The following is a 26,127-nucleotide window of genomic DNA, read 5'->3' as shown; positions in this document are numbered from 1 at the left end:
ACTGGGTGTTGTATGGAAGTAATAAATTCCTAAATGCTACATCTGAAACTAATATTGCGCTCTATGTTAAGTAGCTGGAATTTAAATAAAACTTGGAAAAAAAATAAAGAGTATTTAGAGCTCTAAACAAACAAACAAAAAAGACTACAACTGGAACTCTCACAATTGAGTTTTGTGGCATCTGGGTCTGCAGCATGTTTAAAGCTGACTGCATCATGGGGCACTTTTGTTTACTGGGAAATCCTAGTTAATCTTTACAAGGAGATGTGACAAAATCATTCATCATCAGGGTTAGTTACAGCAGCTACCTGTGAAAAGGATGATACAACAATGCTATAAAAAAATCCTCCTGTGTCTCACACCTGCTCTTACTGAGCCTTTCTTTGGCACATTTTTCTTTCTACATGGATATCTGAAGTATCTCCTGCTCAGAAGTAAATGACCCTTGTTCTCTGTATTTCCAGAATTTTCACAAACTAAAATGACCTCTGAATCATTTTTAATCCATCCATTGCCATCTACAATATCAAAATCCAGCATAGGCTGGGGGACCAGACTGCCTAAGTTCAAATCTCAGCTTTTCTGCTTACTAATCAACTGACACTGGGCAAGTTCCTTAAACTCTCTGTGCCATAGTTCCCTATCTGTGAAATAGGGAGGATGATAATAGTATCTATCATAGAAGGCTGTTTTGAGGATTAAATGATTTAATACACGTGCAGGGCATATAGTAAGCATCAGTAGACATCAGCTCATGTCAGGGGGGCTGAGCCACTGTAACAGAATGGATAAAGAAGCCACTCATGGATCATTTCTTAACACTACATTTCCCTAGAGGATATTATTTAGAAGCAAAATGTTTAAAATCCTATTAAAACTATTTCATTTTTTTCTCCTTCTTCCAGCATTTAAATTCCTATTTAATAGATAAATGATTTTGCTTCTAAGGTTTTACAGCCAATTGTTTAAATAAAGAGAAAAAATTTTTAAATAATTAGGAAAGTAACAGGAGTGGGAACTGTGCTAATACCTTTATTAGTTAACTGCACGAGAAACTTGCTTATTTGGATCATGTGATCAAAACCAAATTATGCCACTTATTTTTGGCAGAATGCCCTAATTCCAAGGTAAAGTATCTAAAGGAAATAAGGAGAATTTGGGGTGTTGGGGATTTGGATAAAGTCTATATTATGGCAATATTACAGCATTAGCACACAATATAGTGTAGCAGTAAAGGTGACTACACAAAAATGAAATTACTGTGACATATGTGAGAATGTTAAAGTATATCCAAATCGGTTAGTGGCTACTATGTCACATTCTTTATACAAAAATGTTAGAACCGGTTATTCAAAAAAATTTTGCTTCTTCTTTGGAAAAGCCTGTATGAATTTATCATTGAAGACTGACCACTGGAAGAAGAAAAGTCCCCTGGTGAAGTGTTTTAACCATCTAGCAACATGCATACGCATGACAAGTTTTTGACATGACATATGGATGCTTACCTAAACTGCCAAAATGTATCCTCAAATTATTCTCATTCAAAAATTGTGTTGCTCTCATTATGGTAATTTTTGTTAAAGCTTTCCTTCCTTCCATCTCCTATGCACATTCCACAAATGAGTGGAATGGCCGACAGATACTTTAAAATCATCAGTGTCTAGATCACCAAGCTGTATCCTCAAAGAATTGTGCATCCTTTTGTATTAAATCATAACTCCCATTGGAAATCATTTATTTCAAAAGTCATCACAGTTTCATTCCAATTCCATTACAGGATTTTTGCTTACCATTAAAGGGGGGGAGAATCTCCCATTGAAAACAATAAACATGGACACTGATTACTGGTCAAAATACAGATAAATGATTCCCATCCTCATGGCCACTTTGGATAAAAATTCCTCCAAAAGATCTGGTCTAGTGTTTCATCATAAGAAATTCAGGGCAAATGTCTAAAGGCATTAATTCCCATAATACTTCACGGGATAAGAAACGAGGTCCAATATCCCTAACCAAATAGTCACTGTGTAACACACACCAGATATTAAATTCAATTTTCTGCTTGGGTAAAATGGAATCATAGTTTGCCTCCTATTCCTATCTATGGCATTGGTAAATGCCACTCAAAAAAAAAAAAGCTAAAACTTCAAAATAGAGATGTTATTGATAATTTCAGTAATCATCATTTAAGGGTCTGTAAGTTTTAAATATCTTCAAATAGGCATCAATCAAAAATAATCATTGCTTAAAAAAACAAACAAACAAACAAAAAACATCACTGATACTAACTTCCAGGCATTCAAAAACAATCTATAATAGGTTAAGGCAACCAGGTCCCCATACCAAGTTAGCTTTCAAAAAGTTTAGGATATAACCTGTGAATTATAAACAAAGCAAACATAATTTTAAACAATCAAAACCTATTATCCTTAGGAAAAAAATGTGTCAGAGGAAAATGAGTCACATAAATAAAATTCAGAAACTTGCATATGCCAGCTTTAAAGTCTCAAGACGTGTGTTAATATACTCAAGGCTATTCTCACCAAAATACTAGCCAATAGGATCCAACAGTACATTAAAAGGATTATTCACCACGACCAAGTGGGATTTATCCCTGGGCTGCAAGGTTGGTTCAACATCCGCAAATCAATCAATGTGATACAATACATTAACAAAAGAAAGAACAAGAATCATATGATCCTCTCAATAGATGCAGAAAAAGCATTTGACAAAGTACAGCATCCTTTCTTGATCAAAACTCTTCAGAGTATAGGCATAGAGGGGACATACCTCAATATCATAAAAGCCATCTATGAAAAACCTACAGCGAATATCATTCTCAATGGGGAAAAACTGAGAGCTTTCCCCCTAAGGTCAGGAACGCGGCAGGGATGTCCACTATCACCACTGCTATTCAACATAGTATTGGAAGTCCTAGCCACAGCAATCAGACAACAAAAAGAAATCAAAGGCATCCAAATTGGCAAGGAAGAAGTCAAACTCTCACTCTTTGCAGATGATATGATACTTTATGTGGAAAACCCCAAAGACTCCACCCCAAAACTGCTAGAACTCATACAGGAATTCAGTAAAGTGGCAGGATATAAAATCAATGCACAGAAATCAGTGGCATTCCTATACACCAACAACAAGACAGAAGAAAGAGAAATTAAGGAGTCGATCCCATTTACAATTGCACCCAAAACCATAAGATACCTAGGAATAAATCTAACCAAAGAGACAAAGGATCTTTACTCAGAAAACTATAAAATACTCATGAAAGAAATTGAGGAAGACACAAAGAAATGGAAAAACGTTCCATGCTCATGGATTGGAAGAACAAATACTGTGAAGATGTCAATGCTACCTAGAGCAATCTACACATTCAATGCAATCCCCATCAAAATACCATCCACTTTTTTCAAAGAAATGGAACAAATAATCCAAAAATTTGTATGGAACCAGGAAAGACCCCGCATAGCCAGAGGAATGTTGAAAAAGAAAAGCAAAGCTGGCGGCATCACAATTCCGGACTTCCAGCTCTATTACAAAGCTGTCATCATCAAGACAGCATGGTACTGGCACAAAAACAGACACATAGATCAATGGAACAGAATAGAGAGCCCAGAAATGGACCCTCAACTCTATGGTCAACTCATCTTTGACAAAGCAGGAAAGAATGTCCAATGGAACAAAGACAGTCTCTTCAACAAATGGTGTTGGGAAAATTGGATAGCCACATGCAGAAGAATGAAACTGGACCATTTCCTTACACCACACACAAAAATAGACTCCAAATGGTTGAAAGACCTCAATGTGAGACAGGAGTCCATCAAAATCCTAAAGGAGAACACAGGCAACAACCTCTTCGGACCTCAGCTGCAGCAACTTCTTCCTAGAAACATCGCCAAAGGCAAGGGAAGCAAGGGCAAAAATGAACTATTGGGACTTCATCAAGATAAAAAGCTTTTGCAAAGCAAAGGAAACAGTCAACAAAACCAAAAGACAACCGACAGAATGGGAGAAGATATTTGCAAATGACATATCAGATAAAGGGCTAGTATCCAAAATCTCTAAAGAACTCATCAAACTCAACACCCAAAGAACAAAGAATCCAATCAAGAAATGGGCAGAAGACATGAACAGACATTTTTCCAAAGAAGACATCCAAATGGCCAACAGACACATGAAAAAGTGCTCAATATCGCTCGGCATCAGGGAAATCCAAATCAAAACCTCAACGAGATACCACCTCACACCAGTCAGAATGGCTAAAATTAACAAGTCAGGAAATGACAGATGTTGGGGGGGATGCGGAGAAAGGGGCACCCTCCTACACTGTTGGTGGGAATGCAAGCTGGTGCAGCCACTCTGGAAAACAGTACGGAGGTTCCTCAAAAAGTTGAAAATAGAGCTACCATACGATCCAGCAATTGCACTACTGGGTATTTACCCCAAAGATACAAAAGTAGGGATCCGAAAGGGTACGTGCACCCTGATGTTTATAGCAGCAATGTCCACAATAGCCAAACTGTGGAAAGAGCCAAGATGTCCATCGACAGATGAATGGATAAAGAAGAGGTGGTATATATATACAATGGAATATTATGCAGCCATCAAAAGGAATGAGATCTTGCCATTTGCAACGACGTGGATGGAACTGGAGGGTATTACACTGAGCGAAATAAGTCAAACAGAGAAAGACATGTATCATATGATCTCACTGATATGAGGAGAGGAGGGTATGTGCTCTGGTAAGCGCTGTGAATTGTGCAAGACTGTTGAATCTCAGATCTGTACCTCTGAAACAAATAATGCAATATATGTTAAGGAAAAAAAAAAAAAGAAGGAGGGGAAGAATGAAGCAGGGGAAATCGGAGGGGTAGACGAACCATGAGAGACGATGGACTCTGAAAAACAAACTGAGGGTTCTAGAGGGGAGAGGGGTGGGAGGATGGGTTAGCCTGGTGATGGGTATTGAGGAGGGCACGTTCTGCATGGAGCACTGGGTGTTAGGCACAAACAATGAATCATGGAACACTACATCTAAAACTAATGATGTAATGTATGGGGATTAACATAAGAATAAATAAATAAATAAATAAATAAAACTAAAATGAATTAAAAATATATATATATACTCAAGCTTAGCCACATGCTAATTATATTCATCCTCAGTTTGGATTTCAGAAAGTGATACAAACTGCTTACCAGCTCAGATACATTTTCTTTTATTAATCTAGCACTTTTAACATTGAAAAAAATAGGGAATAAAGGAGTCATAGCTATCTTTGCCCTCATACACTCTAATCTTACAGGGTTTGCCTATAGCCAAAATGCAGATGCACAGCTAATTCCAGGCCTACCGGCCTTGACAACACTCTCCTTCATAAGCAGCTGGTGATTAACCATATGGGAAAGTGTGATTGAACTCCAGATGGAGTTGACTTCTTCATATAGTTCCAGACTAGTCGTTTTGGGGACAGATATCTTTAGTGCTATTGACTACTGAATCACCTATTTCTTTAAAATTAGATGATGCTGGGGGATTTTAGAGTATTAAAGAGAAAGTCAATTAAGATTAAGACTATGGTTCTTTTCTATCTGCTGGGAGTTATTACAACAAAGAGAGTATAGAGCTGGTTAGCACTCTCCAGCACTGACCTTAGTTAGTAGCACATTGACGCACATGTTCTGAGACAGAATTCCTAATGAGGAGGTAAATGCTCTACTACTTTCTATCTATCTTGAGAAAAATAATTTATGAGCAGAGAAATTTCAGAAGATATCTGTGATAAGATAAAACTAAGTGTTATTCTGGTCAAAATAATTAAATGTATTTTCCCTCTGCGGAACTCAGCATACATTACCCAAACTGAATGCTTTCCTAAATAATTAGTCTGTTTCTTCCAAACATTATCAGGAATGGCAAAAGCAATAAGACAGTCAAATCAAAGGAAGGCAGTAGCTTAACTTTTCTTCCTCCTAGAATAAAATAATCAATTTATCAAACTTAAAAATGTTAATTTTACATTCATATAAGTTCATCATCTATGATGTACATGACCATCCATAATTTTATAGTAAATATAATAGTACAACTTCAGGCCAGAGCTTCATCACTGTAACAACAAACACCCACAAAAACCCATAAGAGAATTTTTTTTCTTTCACTACTAAGTTTTAATTTGAAATTAAAGTAATTCTTAAAATTACTCTATTTTGGTAAAGTGGATTTCTTTTAACTCTCAACTTTTATTTTTAAAAGAATTACTAAAGGTTGTATTAAAATAAAGCTACCGGGGTAGACGAACCATGAGAGACGATGGACTCTGAAAAACAAACTGAGGGTTCTAGAGGGGAGGGGGGTGGGAGGATGGGTTAGCCTGGTGGTGGGTATTGAGGAGGGCACGTTCTGCATGGAGCACTGGGTGTTATGCACAAACAATGAATCATGGAACACTTCATCTAAAACTAATGATGTAATGTATGGGGATTAACATAAGAATAAAAAATAATTTAAAAAATTTTTTAAAAATAAAATAAAATAAAATAAAGCTACCAAATCAAAGCTCAAAAACTAAAGCCAAATGCACTTTACTTAAAGGTTTTTTTCAACATATATAATAATTCATTTCTTGATTAAATCTATCTCAAGCTATAGCTTTCTTTAAATTATCTTTTTCTAGATTTTAAGTCCTTGTACTTACCAAACAGATAATATTCACTTGTTGCTACACCAATTTATGTAAGAGTGTAGTTAATGGAGTTATCATACACAATCTGGTAAACACGCTTGGTACAACATACCTCCTATCACTGAATATGCAACCACAAAGTACGCACAGATAAGAAAAAACAAAAAAGACAACTCACGTCAGCCACGGTTTCAATGAATAGTCAACTGAAATACACCTCAGATGGAAAGAAATCAATCATATTTCTCATACAACCGATTTACCACATATTGAAATACTTAATGAAATCCATTTGTCATATATGACTAATTATGCAATCCTATCTTAGAAAGACATACGTAAATCAAACATTTCTTTTTTTATTTAAATTGAATTAGCCAACATATAGTACATCACTAGTTTCAGATGTAGAGTTCAATAATTCATCAGTTGCATATAAAGCCCAGTCCTCATTACATCACGTACCCTCCTTAATGCTCGTCATCCATTTACCCCATCCCCCTAAATCAAACATTTCTAAAGAACTGTGCAAACAGGCTGAGATAAATATTTACAACATACAGTAAAACACAATAACAACTCACTAAATCCTGACCCACAATAATCTAGACACTAAATAAATAGCACAATTTAATCTCTCTAGCTACTAATTTATCCCTTAAAGAAATAAAAATACACACAAAAGACAACATTATTGCCAGTTTCAGCTCTTCACATAGAATGACCTTGAGGAACCATTCAGAATAGCACTTCTAAGAATCAAACTCTATCAACCTCATCATATTAAATCCTACCTCTGTATTTTTCACACCTTGGTTCTCTCACCCTGAAACATCTCCTTCCAATGCTATCTAAATTTTTCAAGAACCACCCTTCCTATGAACTCTCCATCATTTTCAAGCCAGTATTAACTACTTCTTCCCCTATTGCATTGTCTGTGGTGACAACAGACATCCTGGTCTTCTTTTTTTTTTCTTTTTCCAGCTTTATTGGGTTTAATTCATCTTATTCATCTTAGTCTTTTATAAATTTTTCCTCAAAAGTTTCATTATTAGGGCACCTGGGTGGCTCAGTCAGTTAAGTATCTACCTTCGGCCCAGGTCATAATCCCAGAGTCCTGGGATCGAGCCCCACATCAGGCTCCCTGCTCAGCAGGGAGTCTGCTTCTCCCTCTGCCCCTCCCCCTGCTCTCATGTTCTCTCTCACTCCCTCTCTCTCAAATAAATAAGTCTTTAAAAAAAAGTTTCATTATTAAATTTCTAATTTCAAATGACAAAACTAAAATAGAATTACTTGTTATGTGGCCCCCCCAAAAATCCTTTTTTTTTAAAAGTAATCTCTGTAGTTTACAAGTAGATAAATATAAAAAGAACTTTTTTAAAGTGATATTTCACTAACAATTTCAAAATAAGTATTTCTACTTTACTCACCCAGGGCAAAACAAGTGGCTTAAAATATAAAGCTAGAAATGTTGCTTATTTATTTATTTTGGTTGTTTTGTTTTGTCTTATTTTTGTCTTTGTTTTGCATAAGAGCATTTAACTTCAACTTCTTTGACCACTTAATCACATTTCTCCCCAACAGAAAATATTCACACAAACTAGTAAATAAATTTCACATATAAGCTTTTGTACTTGTAATTCTCTGCAGAGAAAAAACAGTATGCTTTCAATGCTAAAGATTTGGTGTCTTTTTTTCCCCTCCAATTAGCATATTAATTTTGTCTACTATAGTCTATATATTAAATTGGTCACATCATAATCAAAGCAGAGGATTTGAGTCATATTAAAACTATTTTTCTACAGTACTGAATCATGTAGGACACTATGTATTATTCACTTAGCTTATCTATATGACTGGTCTGTACATATCCCAGAATGTTTCTTCTTTTCAGCTTGATATATTCTTTGACTCTAATATTTAACAGATACTATATTTGACCAACTTGTTTTGTGCCAAGTCATCTGTAGTGGACAATACTTTTTCTATGGATATCCACAGATTCCATTATGTTAAAATATTCTTTTTTCATTTGTTCCATCATTTTCACAGTAAAAAAGGAAAATAGAGAAAGAAGAGGACTACAAATTGTAGTAAGTTTGCATTTGTACATTTACTGACAACAGCTATCATTTGTTGTTACCTATGAGCTATGAAATCTATACACATCTTTAAATTTTAACCTATACACATGGAAATATAGAAAATATTTGCAAATTATACATCTGATCAGGAGTTAATATCCAGAATATACAAAGATCTCCTATAACTCCACAACAACAACAACAAAATACAACTCAATTAAAAATATGGCTAAAGTCTTTATATTAGTTTACTAGGGCTGACATGACAAAAACCACATACTTGAGTAACTTCAACAATACAAATTTATTTTCTCATATTTCTGGATGCTAGAAGTGAAAGAACAAGGTGTCAGCAAAGTTGATTTCTTCTGAGGCCTCTCTCTTTGACTCATAGATAGCCATCTTCTCCCCCTATGGTCTTTCCTCTGTGTGTTCATATGTGTGTCCCAATTTCCTTTTCTTACAAGAATAGCAGGCATGTTGAAATAGGCCCACCCTAAAGATGTCATTATAACTTAATTACCTCTTTAAAGACCTCATCTTCAACTATGGTCACATTCTGAGGCATTGGGGGTTAGGGCTTCAACATATAAGCAATTCAGCCCACAACAGACCTGAAAAACTTTTTTCAAAAGACATACAAACTGCTAATAGGCACATAAAACCATGCTCAACATCACCAGTTAGTAAGAAAATACAAATCAAACCATAATGAAGCACCGCTTCACACCTATTAGGATGGTGATTATCAAAAAAAGCAGAAAATAACAAGTGTTGGTGTTGCCCTGCTAGTGGGAAAGTGAAATGGGGCAAACATTTGAGGAAAAGAGTTGAGCATTTCCTCAAAAAATTAAAAGTACAAATACCAAATGATCCAGCAATTTCACTTCTGGATGTAAGGCCCAAAAGGACCAAAATCAGGGACTTGAAGAGATATTTCTTTTTTTTTTTTTTTTTTTAGATTTTATTTATTTATTCATGAGAGACAGAAACAGAGGGAGAAGCAGGCTCCCAAGGAGCAGGAAGCCCGATGCGGGACTCGATCCCAGGACCCTGGGATCATGACCTGAGCCGAAGGCAGACGCTTAACCATCTGAGCCACCCAGGCGCCCTGAAGAGATATTTCTACTCATGTTCACAGCAGCATTATTCACAAGAGCCAAAAGGTGAAAGCAACACAAGTGTCAATTGATAGATGAATGAATAAACAAAACGTAATATATACATACAATGGAATAGTATGCACCTTAAGAAGAAAAATCTGACACATGCTACAACATGGATGAACCTTGAGGACATTATTCTAAGTAAAATAAGTCACCACAAAAGAACAAATACTGCATGATCCACATATATATAATACCTAAAATAGTTAAATTCATAGGGACAGAAAGTAGAATGGTGGTGGCCATGGGCTGTGGGGAGGAAGAAATGAGAAGTTATTTTTTAATGGGTACAGAGTTTCAGTTTTACATGATAGAAGTTCTGGAAATAGATGGTGATGATGGTTGTACAACAATGTAAATGTACTTAATATCATTGCACTGTTAAAAATGGTTAAAATTGTAAATTTTGTATTACGTTTATTTCATAATTGAAAAACATTTAATCTATACAGCAAATCTAACAATAACCCAGCAAATATATATTCCTACTTGAATTTTTCAGATGAGGTAACAGAAGCTCAGAAGGGTCAAGTTGTAAGAAGTAGAAGAACGAGATTTCAAATCCATGTCTATCTCACATTAAAGACTTGCATGTTCAAATAGGCCACACTCACCCACATTGACCACACTTCCTCAATATAGTTCAAATATTTGCTGGAGAAAGTATTGAAAATTATAAGACACTTTGAAAAATAAAAGAGTCTATTGAGAAAGTCTGATGTATTGATGCTGTATTCATCATATGTGTTAGCTGAGCTTTTTCTAATGACTTCTTCTGGGTAGCAATGATGTAACCTCATCTGTACCAGAATAGTTTATCATTTCACAGCTATTAGTATACAGTTTTATGTATCAATCTCAAGAAGAAAAACACCCTCCATTGTTGCTCATTCTCCTTTGGAAACCAGTACTTGGTTTTCCACCTTCCAGGTGAGAGGAGTCATTACTGAACTGCTCAGGAAACTGAACTGCAAAAGATCCAATGCTTTGGCCCAGTTTGTAGAAGAAATTAGTGTAAATGTTTCTATATCTGAAATGCCAAGCTTTGTGCTTTATTTTCATGCTAATAAACAGACTTCTCTAAGGCTCCAAGGTTAGACTCTCAAGACAAATTGTTTCTTTAGCCAACCTCTTCTGGACTTCATAGTTTATAAAACACCATCTGAGATACAAAGAAAATACAAATTAATAAAACACAGGACTGGAGTCTTACATCAGTGTGTAGAAGATTTATGCACATAAACTGCCAAACACAGGTTTTGAAACAGACCCTACAGACTTCCAGTTGCCATAGTAACTGCACAGCTTTATTGAATGTAAAAGTGTAAACAGATGAGCACATCTCAGGTAAATCATCAGTGTTGCCTTGTTGGCCTCTGAGTGACAGAAATAAGTAGTACATGCTGTCACTTTCTGAAATAAAATAATCATGATCATAATTTACACCCTTGACTTCTTGCTCTGTGAATATCTTCCCCTTAGAACCTCTTCCAGTGCTACTTGACTAATTACTCATGAAGAGAAAGGTTCTAATGAATTATTAATAATTTTGTTTTGAAACAGGTTGGAGAACTATGCTGCAAATAGCAAATAGTGTTAATATGGCAATCCTGCCAAATGCTTGCATTCTGTTTTCTCATTCTCTTGATCACAAGAGAAGGGGTGCGGTGGGGACTAAAACAACTTTTAGATGTGCAAGCCCTCCTCTGAGATGGTTGCAGGCTATTTTCAGAAAAAAAAAAAAATAAAAGGAAAAAGCTTTCAGTTGGAGTAATTAAAGGAAAAAAATGTTGGTGAAGACAGATGTTAAAGAGCTATAATCATTGAAATACTTGAACACAAAACTAATGTTCCTACAGTTGTCCTTTCTTTTTCATGATTACAAATATATATTTTTACCCAGAGTTTTAATTCCATATTTAGGCCTATTATAAAATATTTGGAAGAGGTAATAGAAAATAAGTAACTCAAGCCCCTTTTTTGGAATGGGAAGAATAAAACCTGGAGTGGTAAAAATAACATACTCATGGTCACAATATTAGCTAATTCCACAACTAAGATTTAGATTCCACAATCTAAGTATTTCTCCTTTAGAATCCAAATGAGGGGGGCGCCTGGGTGGCTCAATCAGTTAAGCATCCAGCTCTTGGTTTCAGCTCAGGTCATGATCTCATGGTAGTGGGACTGAGGCCCCATGTCAGACTCTATATGCTCAATGCGGTGTCTGCTTCAGATTCTCTCTCTCTCTCTCTCTCTCAAATAAATAAATAAAATCTTTTAAAAAAGTGGAAACCAAATGAGTATATGGAATACTTATTCTTGATGCTATGAAGTTGTTAGAGAAAAGTATGTTTGATTTCCTGTTTGGTCATGGGACCGGGAATGATAAATTTCCTAATTGTTTCATTTGCCAGGGAATACATTATAGGACAGTCTTGCTAAAATATTAGCATAGAGTTTATCAAAGTATGTGATAATAATAGAAAGATTAGAATGCATTCATTCAATAGCAGTCAATAGCAGACCCTCAAATCTTACGCAAAGACATTCTTCATGCTAATAAAACTGCTATCACTCATTGAATATGTAATATGAGCTTGTCATTGTGTTAAATGCTTACATACATTAAAGTTTTTTGATTGGGGCCTAAGTTTTTAAGTCACATCTTTATCCCACTGATTATGAGTTATAATCTTGGGCAAGTTGCTTAATCTCTAAACCTTAGTTTCTTTGTAAAATGAAGATGATAATAATAGCACTTAACTCAATGTCCTTCAAAGGGTTACAATAAGATAGTAAATAAGATACCATGTAAACTATCCAGTTATAGTATTAGCAATATATAATCTTAGTAATTTTATATTATATCACACTTAATATTCACAATGATAGCAGAATATTGATAAGATTATCCCCATTTCACAAATAAGAAAACTGATACACAAAGGATTTAACTAATTCAGCCAAGCAGGAGAGCCAAGGTATAAACTTTGAGATATACCTTGTTCTATAATCTATGTTTTTAACTGCCACACATCATACTAAATCAATGTGGAATCCGATTTTGAGATCTGGTTATATTTCCTATTCTTCCTCTGTAGTCTTGAAAAAGTCCTTTGGTCAATTCACAGTATTTATTAAGTTCCCACAATGCTTTAATTCTTTTCTAATTATCAAAGGGATACAAAGAAGCACAGTTCATGATCTAATGGAGGTTACAATTTATCTGAGAAGACAATGTGAAATAAAAACTCAAGGATTAAACCACAAGGTCTCATTTCTAAGATCTAGGATTCTGTTACACAAAGCAAAGATTTAGGTGTATAGACATCATCAGAGAAGAATCTATAGAACTAGGCTGAGTTTTGGGAGATGAATATATATATAAATATTCTTAGGGGAGAAAGGAGGATATTTTGACTATAAGAAAAAGAGTGAGGAAAGACATTAGAGTGCTCATTGAAAGATAATTTGGACATAGATTTGGAAGTCCTAAATTTTGGAGCTAGAAAAGGAAAGAAATGGGTACATCAATGATGTAATTGACAGGAAAATTATAGAACTTAGAAACAGATTTAATAATGTGAAGACAAAAAAAGAAACAAAAATATCTAAAACTAATGATGTAATGTATGGGGATTAACATAAGAATAAAAAAAAAAGAAATAAAGTGAGGGTTGCTGGAGGGGGAGTGGGTGGGGATGGGGTAACTGGGTGATGGGCATTAAGAAGGGCACATGATGTGATGAGCACTGGGTGTTATATGCAATGATGAATTACTGAACTCTACATCTGAAACTAATGATGTACTATATATTGTCTAATTGAATTTAAATAAAAAAATAATTTAAAAAAGATGTCTTGAAATGTTCTGGGACATGAGAAAATGTCTCCATGTACCAGAGACAAAAGCAGAGAAACTAAAAAAGAGAATATTTGTATTGGGAAATAAGAAGATGTGGGGATCATATTTTCAGTTTCGGACTTACTGAATTTGAGAAGCTGCTGGAATAACTGCTGGCTTATTCTGAACACAGTTGTGAAATAAAGAAGAGCAGCACAGGTGATAGCCAAGACCTGGGAAAAAAATTAAATTCTACAAATGTAATGATAATTAAAGACATAAGATAGGTTTTGTCTCTTTGCAAAATGATTGATATCACCTTGGGAGAATACACTGGGTTGGTGGAGATGTTAAAAATAAGAACAGTCAAAATCCAAGGTAAACAAATTGCAGTCAGAAAGGAGAAAGATAACCAGAAAAGTACAGTTTTTTTTTTTGTTTTGTTTTGTTTTTTAAATTTTTATTTATTTATTTGACAGAGAGAGACACAGCGAGAGCGGGAACACAAGCAGGGGGAGTGGGAGAGGGAGAAGCAGGCTTCCCGCCGAGCAGGGAGCCCGACGCGGGACTCGATCCCAGGACCTTGGGATCATGACCTGAGCCGAAGGCAGTCGCTCAACCAACTGAGCCACCCAGGTGCCCCAGAAAAGTACAGTTTTACAGAAGCCAAGGAAATGTCACCAGGATGTTAAGGATGATTAAAATAGAGGTTTATCAAGATGCTTCTCCTCCTGTAACATCTGCACTCCCCATTCTTGAATCTGAAAACAGAGACTTAATATAACTTTATACAGCTTGAGTTTAGGTTTCATAATTCATTGATAGTGTTTCTGTACTATCATCGGCAACCTATATTATCTTAGGTCTCTGCTACATGGACAATTTCCTTATTTGGAGAATAGGGGAAATTATGCACTCCTTTGAAAAAGTCACAGCAAGGTAACTGGAAGATATTAGTTACTCAATAAATGGCAGTAATACTCATTTCTGTTTTTATTTGAGCAAAAAAGAGAGTTGATTGGGGCGATTTTGTGACAAACAGGTACAAGTCAGGTCTCCCTTGGCCTGAAATATTTCCTATGTCTATATTCAGGGTGGTTGAATCAGCAAATACTTTATAGAACAAAAACAATCCCCACCCCAACTTTAAAGGACACTGATATATAATTGAGTGCACAGAGTGTTACAATACTATCTCATATATGCCCTTTAACATCCAAACATAGAGTCAGTTCTCCATGTGACATCTTCTCAGATGTCATCTTCATTATTTAAGATTAATCTTTAAGACTTCTGAGAAGACTTCCTAGCCGAGGTAGAAGTTCAATTATTTTGTCCATGGGACCTTCTCACCCATCTTAATTAATAGTCCTTGCCCTCTGCTTTGGTATTGCTTAGTACAGAGAATAATTTTTGCCCTCATTTTATGCTTAAATTTACAACAGACTTATTATATGTATATGTGTTTGTGTGTGTGTGTTTCACAGAACAACAGTACATTCCCATAAACGTTATTTTCCATAAAAATACTGAGTTTATAAATAGATGTTGTGGAAATATTGAGAACATCTTCCGTCAAGTATAAATTTCCCCCAAACTCTTCTCCATTCCATAGTTATTTCAACTAGGCAAATAATAATTTGCTGTATCACAAAAGTGTTTTGAGAGGTACGCTCATCCAGTCCTATAAAGATCACACAGTATATCAGAACTATTTTAGTCTAAATTTTGTTTATTGTTTATGCAATGTACCCACTCAAGCTTTTCTCCTTTGAGTATGTGTTGAATTCCAAAACTGTGCTTCTTTTTACACCAATGATGTTCTGACTAGTTTAATTATGAAAACAGGGATGCTTTTGCACATGACAATAAAGTATTTAACATAGCTAGTAATTACTAATTAGCCAACTAAAAGAATCAAATTGCAGAAGACTATTGAGCAACAAAGTCAATACTCCCTACATAAATTTTTTTTTCATTTATTCAGGGTTTTTTTTTAACTTCCCAAAGAATAAACTTCAAAATTTTGTGTATATTCCCTCTGACACTTAAGTTCAAGGTAAACAGATATGGCTCGAACCTAGTTAAGGCTAAGCAGAAGTATCAACACTTGAATACATATAGTAGACCTTCACACACACAACATACACCAGCTGCTCAAAAAAATCTTTGAGAAAAGTAGAAGAAAGAAGATTATTTTTTATATACAGATTAAAGTGTTGCATAATAAGTGATTTTAAGAATTAATCCTTTTGAAAAATTAGCTTAAATTTGTTTTGTTTTGTTTCCTTCACAAAATGTGCTAGGACCAGAATGTTAAACAGAATTGGTTTTCTAGCAAAATTCATTTGAAAGGCTTCAGTATAAGACAGCAGAGTAGGAGGATCCTAAGTTCACCTCATCCCATGGATACAACCAGATAACACCCACATCAGTGTAAATAACCCAGAAAATGACCCAAAGACTGGCAGAACAGACTCTCCACAGCTAAATGTAGAGAGGAGGCAACATTGAAGAGGGTAGGAAAAGCAGAGATGTGGTCAAGAGATAAACAGACTGCAGGGTTGTCCAAGGGAGGGAGGAACATGAGAGGAACTGAGTGGGGAGAGAAAAAGACCCTTACACCTAGGACTCCAAGCACAGGCCACAGGAAAGATGAGTCCCCACAACATTTAGCTTTGCAAACCAGAGGAGTCTAAAATCAGTGTTCTTATAATCAGTAGGGCTTAACACCTGGAATTTTAAAAATCAGCAGGCTGGGCTCTAGCAGAGCTGGGAGGCTGAGCGGAAACTGAGTCCCTGCACTTGAAGAGACAGCATAACAAACAGCCCCTTGGAGATACAGCATTGAAGCAGCAGTTTGAAAAACACCCGGGGTATACAGGAGGGAGATTTGTGTACTAGTATCAGAGCCTGTGCTGGGGAGCAGGGATCTTTGGGAAGATTCACCAGGAACAAAGGAGCTGGCAGGCACCACTTCCCCCCGGCCTAGACACACGAACACCTGTGGGAACCAGCACAGCACTGACATTCTACACTTAATGTGCTAATGGCACACCCTGCCCTGCATTCTCTTGTGGATCTACCCCCTCTAATATAGCCATTAGCCAGAGCTCCATCTAAGATAGCCATTAGCCAGAGCCCTCCAAAGCAGTGCCACAAACCTGGCAGTGTATTCAAGCAACCCCGACAAGGGCCAGCACCACTCCAGAGTGACTCCTGCCCAGGGAAGAGGGGAAGATAACCACAGACATCAGTCTGACTGAAACCAGTGGGCTAGGAGCAGTGAGCTGGGGGCAGACATCTGCTATGACTGCAGACCCTGCCCACCAATGAAAGCTCCCCAGGGAACAACACAGGGAAAGTGCCTTATAGTTCAGTGATACTGCATCTCTAGCAAACACCTGGTCTGACTCAATTCATGACCAAGCCAGCCCCAGACTGGCCCACTAACAACATAGGGAATAAATCCAGCCTGCAACAGGCAAAGAGAGCCATTGCAGATAACTGGACTAAAGGCAAAAGTGGCTCAGCCACAAGAGTAAGGCACACACAACATAAACAGGAGACAATCCTGAAGCACCAGATTCTGGTGAACAGGAGACATTGCACTGCAGAGCACTACAAAACTTCTTCTTCGTAAAGCCACTACTTTTAATAACAAAAGATATAGCTGACTTTCCTAACACATAGAAACAGACATCGAGAATTAGACAAAACAAGGAGACACAGGAATAAGTCTCAAATGAAAGAACAGGACAGAATCACAGCAAGAGACCTAAATGAAATGGAGATAAGTAATATGCCTAATAGAGAATTTAAAGTAATGGTCATGAAGATATTCACTGGACTTTAGAAAAGACTGGAGGACCTCAGTAAGACCTTAACAGAGACAGAAAACTAAGAAGAATCAACCAGAGATGAAGAACTCAATAACTGAAATTAAAAATACACAAAATGGAATAAAGAGCAGACAGGAAGAAGCATAAGAACAGATCATTGACCTGGAGGATAGAGTAATGGAAAGCAATCAAGCTGAACGAGAGAAGGGAAAAAAAATACAAAAAATGAAAATAGACTTGGGGAATTCACTGATACCATCAAGCATAATAACATTCAAATCATAGGGATCCCAGAAGGAGAAGAAAGACAAAAGAGGGCAGAAAATTTATTTGAATAAATAATAGCTAAAAACTTCCTGAATCTGTAAAGGGAAACAGAAATCCAGGTCCAGGAGGCACAGAGAGACCCCAAAAATCGACCCAAAGAGGTCCACACCAAGACACATAGTAATTAAAATGGCAAAAAGTAATGATAAAGAGAAAAATTTAAAAGCAGCAAGAGTAAAGGAAACAGTTACATACAAGGGAAACCCCATTCTGATTTATCAGCAGAAACTTTGCAGTCCAGAAGAGAGTGGCTTTAATTAAGGGGGGAAAAAAATCTATAGCCAAGAATGCTCAGCAAGGCTATCATTCAGAATAGAAGGAGAGATAGAGTTTCCCAGATAAGCAAAAGTTAAAGGAATCCATGACACTAAACCAGCCCCACCAGAAATGTTAGAGGGGACTCTTTGATTGGAAAGGAAAGATCATAAGTAAGAGTAAGAAAAGTAGGAAATACAAAAGTAGTAAAATTAAGTATATTCAAAAAAAACAGTCAAGGGATTCACAAAATAAAAGTATGTAAAGTATAAGACCATATACCTAAAACCTGGAGTGGGGAGGAGTAAACAATGGGTTCAAACTTAAGTGACCAACTTAATATAGACTCCTATATGCATAAGATATCATATATAAACCTAATGGTAACCACAAATCAAAAACCAGTAATAGATATTCAAAAAATAAAGAGAAAAGAATCCAAGTATATCACTAAAGAAAGCCAGCAAACCATGAGAGAAGAGAGCAAGAGAAGAAAGGAACAAAGAAGAACTACAAAAATGAACATAAAACAAGTAACTAAATGGCAGTAAGTACATACCTATCAGTAATTATTTTGAATATAAATGAACTAAATGCTCCAATCAAGAGAGTTGGGTGACCGAATGAATAAAAAAGCAAGACCAATTTATATGCTGTCTACAAGAGATTCATTTCAGACCTAAAGACACATGCAGATTGAAAGTGAAGGGATGGACAAGCATTTATCATGCATATAGAAGTGAAAAGAAAGCTCAGGTAGCAATACTTTTGTCAGACAAAATAGACTTTAAAACAAAGACTGTAACAAGAGACCAAGAATGGCTCTATATAATCATAAAGGGAATAATCCAACAAGAAGATATAACAATTGTAAATATTTATGCACCCAGCATGAGAGCACCCAAATAAATAAAACTGCTAATAACAAATGTAAGTGAAGTAATCAACACTAATACAATAATAGTAGGGGACTTTAACATCCCATTTACATCAATGTATAGATCATCCAGACAGAAAATCAACAAGGAAACAATGGCTTTGAATGACACACTGGAACAGATGGATATAACAGATATATTCAGAACGTTCCATCCAAAAACAGAAGAATACACATCCTTTGCAAGTGCATATGGAAAATTCTTCAGAAGAGATCACATATTAAGCCACAAAACAAGCCCCAACAAATTCAAAAAGACTAAAGTCAAACCAGACCTGTTTTCTGACCACAACACTATGAAACTAGAAGTCAACCACAAGAAAAAAAATCTGGAAAAACCACAAATACATACAGGTTAAATAACATGCTACTAAACAATGAATGGGTCAACCAAGAAATCAAAGAGGAAATAAAAAAATACATGGAGACAAATGAAAATGAAAACACAATGGCCCAAAATCTTTGGGATACAGCAGAAGTTGTTCTAAGAAGGAAGCTCATAGCAATACAGGCCCACCTCATGAAGAAAGAACAATCTAAATAAACAACCTAAACTTACATCTAAAGGAGCTAGAAAAATAAGAACAAACAAAACCCAAAACCAGTATAAAGAAGGAAGTAATAAAGATTAGAGCAGAAATAAACAAAATAGAAACTAAAACAACAACAACAAAAAGGAACAAACAAACCAATAGAACAGAAATCAATGAAACCAGCAGCTAGTTCTTTGAAAAGCTCAATAAATCTTTATCCAGACTCATCAAAGAAAACAACCAACACCACAGAAATACAAATGATTATAAGAGAATATTATGAAAAAAACATACACCAACAAATTGGACACCCTAGAAGAAATGAATAAATTCCTAGAATTTTAAAACCTCCCAAAACTGAACCAGGAAGAAATAGAAATTTGAACAGAGTGATTACTAGCAGTGAGACTGAATAAGTAATCAAAAAATTCCTGACAAACAAAAGTCCGGGAACAAACAACTACATAGGGGGAATGCTACCAAATATTTAAAGAAGAGTTAATGCCTATTCTTCTCAAACTATTCCCCTCCCCCAAAAAAAAGAAGAGGAAAGAAAGCTTCCAAATTCAATCTATTTCAGCATGACCCTGATACCAAAACCAGATAAAGAGACTACAAAAAAGGGAACTACAGGGTAAATCTCTGATGAACATAGAAATAAAAATCCTCAACAAAATACTAACAAACAAAATCCAAAAATACATTTAAAGAAATCATTCACCACGATCAAGTAGGATTTATTCCTGGGATGCAAGATGGATTGATATTCACAAATCAATGAACATGCTATGTCACATCAATAAGAGAAAGGATAAAAACCCTATGGTCAGTTCAATAAACGCAGGAAAAGCAACTGACAAAGTACAACATCCATTCATGATAAAAACCCTCAACAAAGTAGGTTTCGAGGGAATATATCTCAACATAATAAAGGCCATATATGAAAAACTTACAGCTAACATCATACTCAATGGTGAAAGCTCAATGGTGAAAGACTGAGAGCTTTTCCCCTAAGATCACAAATAAGACAAGCATGTCCACTCTCACCACTTTTATTCAACATAGTACTGGAAGTCATAGCCACAGCAATCGGACAACAAAAAGAAATAAAAGGCATCCACATTGGTAAAGAAGAAGTAAAGTTTCCACAATTTGCAGATGATATGATACTATATATAGAAAACCCTAAAGGCTCCACCAAAAAACTACTAGAACTAAAAAATGAATTCAGTAAGGTCACAGGATAAAAATCAATATACAGAAATCTATTGCATTTCTATACACTAATAATGAAGTAGCAGAAAGAGAAATTAAGAAAACAATCCCATTTACAACTGCACCAAAAATAATAAGATACCTAGGAATAAACTTCACTGAGGAGGTGAAAGACCTGTACTCTGAAAACTATAAAACACTGTTGAAAGAAACTGAAGATGACACAAATGAATGGAAAGTTATTCTATGCTCATGGGTTGGAAGAAAAAATACTGTTAAAAGGTCTATACTACCCAAAGCAATCTACATATTTAATGAAATCCCTATCAAAATACCAACAGCATTTTTCACAGAGCTAGAATAAGCAACCCTAAAATATGTATAGAACCACAAAACACCCCGAAGAGCCAAAGCAATCTTGAAAAAGAAGAACAAAACTGGAGGTATCACAATCCCAGGCTTCAAGATATACCAGAAAGCTGCAGTGATCAAAACAGTATGGTACTGGCACAAAAATAGACACATAAATCAATAGAACAGAAAAGAGAGTCCAGAAATAAACCCACACTTTTTTGGTCAATTAATCCTTGACAAGGGAAGCAAGAATATGTAATAGGAAAAAGATAATCTCTTCAACAAATGGTGTTGGGGAAACTGGACAGCTACATGCAAAAGAATGAAACCGGGTGGGCCACTTTCTTACACCAAACACAAAAATAATTGGACTGAGGGCCTAAATGGGAAACCTGAATCATAAAAATCCTAGAAGAGAACATAGGCAGTAATTTCTTTGACATTGGCCATAACAACATTTTTCTAGATATGTCTCCTGAGACCAGGGAAACAAAAGCAAAAATAAACTATTGGGACTACATCAAAATAAAAGGTTTTTACACAGCAAAGGAAGAAAAAAAAACACTAAAAGACAACCTAGTAGATGGGAGAAGATATTTGCAAATGACATATCCAATAAAGGGTTAGTATCCAAGATATTAAAGAACTTATACAACTCAACACCAAAAAAACAAACAATCTGATTAAAAATGTCATAAGACCTGAGTAGACATTTTTCCAAAAAAGACATACAAATGGCCAACCGACACAGGGGAAGATGCTCAACATCATTCATCATCAGGGCAATGCAAATCAAAACCACAATGAGATTATCACCTCACACCTGTCAGGATGGCTAAAATCATAAACAGAAACAAGTGTTGAGAAGGATGTGGAGAAAAGGGAACACTCATGCACTGTTGGTGGGAATGCAAACTGGTGCAGCCATTGTGGAAAATAGTGCAGAGATTCCTCAAAAAATTAAAAATAGGATTACTATATGATCCAGTAATTTCACTACTGGGTATTTACCCAAAGTGTATGAAAACACTAATTCAGAAAGATATATGCCCCCTATGTTTATTGCAACATTATTTACAATAGCCAAATTATGGAACCAGCCCAGTGTCCATCGACAGATGAATGGATAAAGATGTGGTATTGAGGCACCTGGGTGGTGCAGTCAGTTGAGCATCTGGCTCTTGGTTTTGGCTCTAGTTGTGATCTCCCAGCGGTGGGATTGAGCTCTGCATTGGGCTCTATGTGCTCAATGTGGAGTCTACTTGAGTTTCTCTCTCCCTCTCCCTCTGCCCCTACCCCCTTGCACTCTCTCTAAAATAAATAAATAAATATTTTTTTAAAAAAAGAGGTGGTATACATATACAATGGAATATTACTCAGCCATAAGAAAGGATGAAATCTTGCCATTTGCAACAACATGAATGGATCTAGAGAGTATAATGCTAAGCAAAGTAAGTCATTCAGAGAAAGACAAATGCCATATTTCACTCATATGTGAAATTTAAGAAAAAACAAATGAGCAAAGGAAAAAACAGAGAGAGAGAGAAACTAAGAAATAGACTCTTAACTACAGAAAACAAACTGATGGTTACCAGAGGGGTGCAGGGTGGGGGGATGGGTGAAATAGATGAAGGGGCTCAAATACCACAATTAGTACTGAATATTGTATAGAATTGTTGAATCACTGTATTGTACACCTGAAACTAATATAACACTGTATATTAACTATAGTAGAAAAAAGTTTTTTTAAAAAGATAAATTCACTTGAGATATCTATACATGTCCCCTTTCACAAACAGAAGAGATGACTTAAGGGACCATCTTATTTTAAGGCCAGTTAAAAGAGAAAGCATGTAAAGTTCTGATCATCCCCAAAAGTTGAACACCAATGGTTTGCAGACTAAGCTTTTCTGTGTTGAAAAGTTGAGTTCAAATGCACATCTGCACTTTCAAAGCTCTGAAGAGAGTCCACTTAAAACCCCAAGATAATGGTCTCTTCTAGTTTTTTACAAAGACTAGAAAATATAAATATGTAAGTATGTTATATTTGGTTTTGTCAAAATTTCTTAAAATTTAGAAAAATTCTGATTCACGTTTTATTTCAAATATCTCTTCACCCCCTTCCCTCTCCCATGCACATGATGATAAAATCCTAACTTTTTTCTAGTAAGGGAAATACTTGTCCAAAAAAAAAATGAAGTCTTGGAAAAGTAATTAATTCTTGGATACAGAGAAATGTTTGTACATAGTTACATGGTTGACTAATCTTTTGTTTCTCTTCTCACCAGTCTTTTAAAGATATTCTATAGTAATATACAGAGCTAGAATATGTATCTGTGTGTAACAGGTACTTTTTATGGAAATCAACAAATGTTAAAACCTCCCAAGGATGCTTTAGAAAATGTAGATCATATTTTTGCAGGTCTCAAAGTACTTGGCTGAATCACAATTTTAACCTCTTAATGGCAAAAGTACAACATTATCATAGAATCATTGTGCTGGGAATAAAAAGGAAGGATGAATGGGGGAAGGTATCACTAATGATACAATCGACTGCAAATATATAAATTGTGATTACCATAACGGACATTGCCTAAGACAACCAGAAAAATACCCACCACCTATAAAATGAGCTCTTCTATTTATAACTGTTGGGTACAGGCTTTAAAATTTCCTACCATCTTTGAAATCAGGTATTTGTTACGCAATCTCTCTGCATATTATTTGATAGGTATTCATCAAACATCCTCATCCAGAGAACACTGCCTAACAACAAAGCACTCTGAAATGCTAGTGTGTGTTTAGGGAATGTTTAACCCACCAGAATGGAAACTTTTAGGAAACAACTTGCTCTATTATATATTCCCACAAGTTTGTAGATTCCTACAACTTTGTATAACATGGCAACAAAAATCACTCCTCTCTTCCTAAAGCAAATATGGCTGTGGTTCTTAATCAGCATCTTTAAAAGCCTAAGCCTGGCTTATATATTTATAGATGCAGACATCCTAAAGATACCATAGACTAAACTGGGTAAGTCTTGCCAAGGGACTCTGTAGCTTTTGCTATATATGCAGAACCAATAAGGATGTGCTAATGCTGTTATCAAATGCAGCCCTATCAGCACTAAACACTTGGCTTGGCATTTTGATAGTAACATTTTAAAAAAAGTGAGCGAAATGAGATTCTCCTTTATATTGCAAACATATAATAAAGAAGCTTCTCTTACTGGTTTAGCAACTGAGAAAACTTGATGAAGTTTGTAACAAGAAACATAAGAGATGGTATCTATGATAAATTCTCACATGGGGAAATGAACACTCTAAATAGCTATTTCTGAATTTATGCTGCCACTCCAATTAAAGTGCTGTCCATTACATGACTATTTCACAAGCGATATTTACAGGCCTTTCAATGTTACTACAGAAAGATCTCAGCACTACATTCTACTTAAACTCTAGCTCATTCCAATAAGGAAATTATAAGGAAAGCCTTATTCACAATTTATGGAATAAAAGAGCAAAAATCCCTTCCACTGAAAAAGGAACACTATTCGGATATAGCGGTAGAAATGGGACTAAAGAAGGAAGAAAACTGTAGATATCACTTGACCACAGCAAACCTGTCTTCATTCACCACCCTACTTTTCTGTATTCCTGCTTGGCCTTTCCACTGTGCCTGTTTACCTCATGGCTTTTCTTGCTTCTTGCTAAAATTAAGAATTGAGGAAAAGGTGTTTGATGATTTTTAAATCTTTCTCTCACTGATATTTAAAAAAAAAACAACTGAGCACTCATTTGAGAGTTGGCAAAGTTTTTCTGAATCCCTCGGGAGTTTGGTGGGTAAGTGCTCCTATAAGCACCATAACAATGAGGAAACAAGTCCAGAAGAACAAAGAGACTTGTCCAAAACACATGGTGAGCACAAGGCACCAGTACATTGCCATTCACCTTCTCTGAAATCACATCTCATGTTCCTCCCACACCACCATCTTCTCCTACCAAAGAGATGGTATCATACAAGCAAGAGTAGTTGGTGTGGCTTTTCTTGTGACCAAAATTTCTAAAGAAACCAAAACCTGCAAAGCTATCCCTGATTACCTTATGGAAAGGACCACCTTCCCATACCCACTATTCTCAATCTCAGCTCTTTGTTTATTTACTTATTGCCACCTACCACAATCTGTAATTATTTTCCTGATTACTTGTTTATCTGTTGTACACTGGAACACAATCTCTCTGAAAGTGGGGCAGCAAGTGTGTTTTTATTGTACTCACTTGTATCTAGCTTTTAGCACAATGACTAGCATAAGTAGAGTTACAGTAAATAGTTGTTAGATGTTAATAGTTCAATTCTTTCATAATTTACACAGAAAAATAAAGCAGAGTTCCATATGATATCACTTAGAATCAAATCCTCCAAGTGCAAGAATTGTTTGGTAGGAATAAAAACAGTGCATTTTAGAACCATAAAGAGCTTTAGAAAACCACTTAGTGTAACCATTTTGTATAACTGGTGAAGCACTGAATCCCAAAGGCTACTCAGCTTACCCAAAGTCACACACTTAGCCACAGAGCTGGGACTAGAACCTAGTGAGAGTTTATTAATTTTGTTATTCACACGTACCCTGTATTGCTGAAGAAAAGATCTAGGGAATTTAACTAATAATGTTGAGAAAAGGTAGAAGTTAGTACCCTGAAACAAAGTTCAATAGCAATTTTTTGTAGCTAGAAACATTTGGTTCAGTTTCCAAATAATACTAATTCATACAAAAAAATACGGTATATTATATATTACTGATGAAAACGTGCATTCTGTGCCATAACTTACAACACTGTATTTCAGAACAAAAGACATATTTTAACATGCCTT

General features: G+C 35.7%; 1 pseudogene; it reads left to right on the top strand.

Annotated features, from left to right (window-relative positions):
- Positions 1–26,127, top strand: part of LOC110572651 — a 37,089-nt pseudogene that overhangs the window by 8,651 nt on the left and 2,311 nt on the right.

This window comes from Neomonachus schauinslandi, chromosome 13 (genome assembly GCF_002201575.2).
Source record: "Neomonachus schauinslandi chromosome 13, ASM220157v2, whole genome shotgun sequence".
NCBI classification, from domain to species: Eukaryota; Metazoa; Chordata; class Mammalia; order Carnivora; family Phocidae; genus Neomonachus; species Neomonachus schauinslandi.
This window is presented reverse-complemented; position numbering and strand designations above follow the sequence as displayed.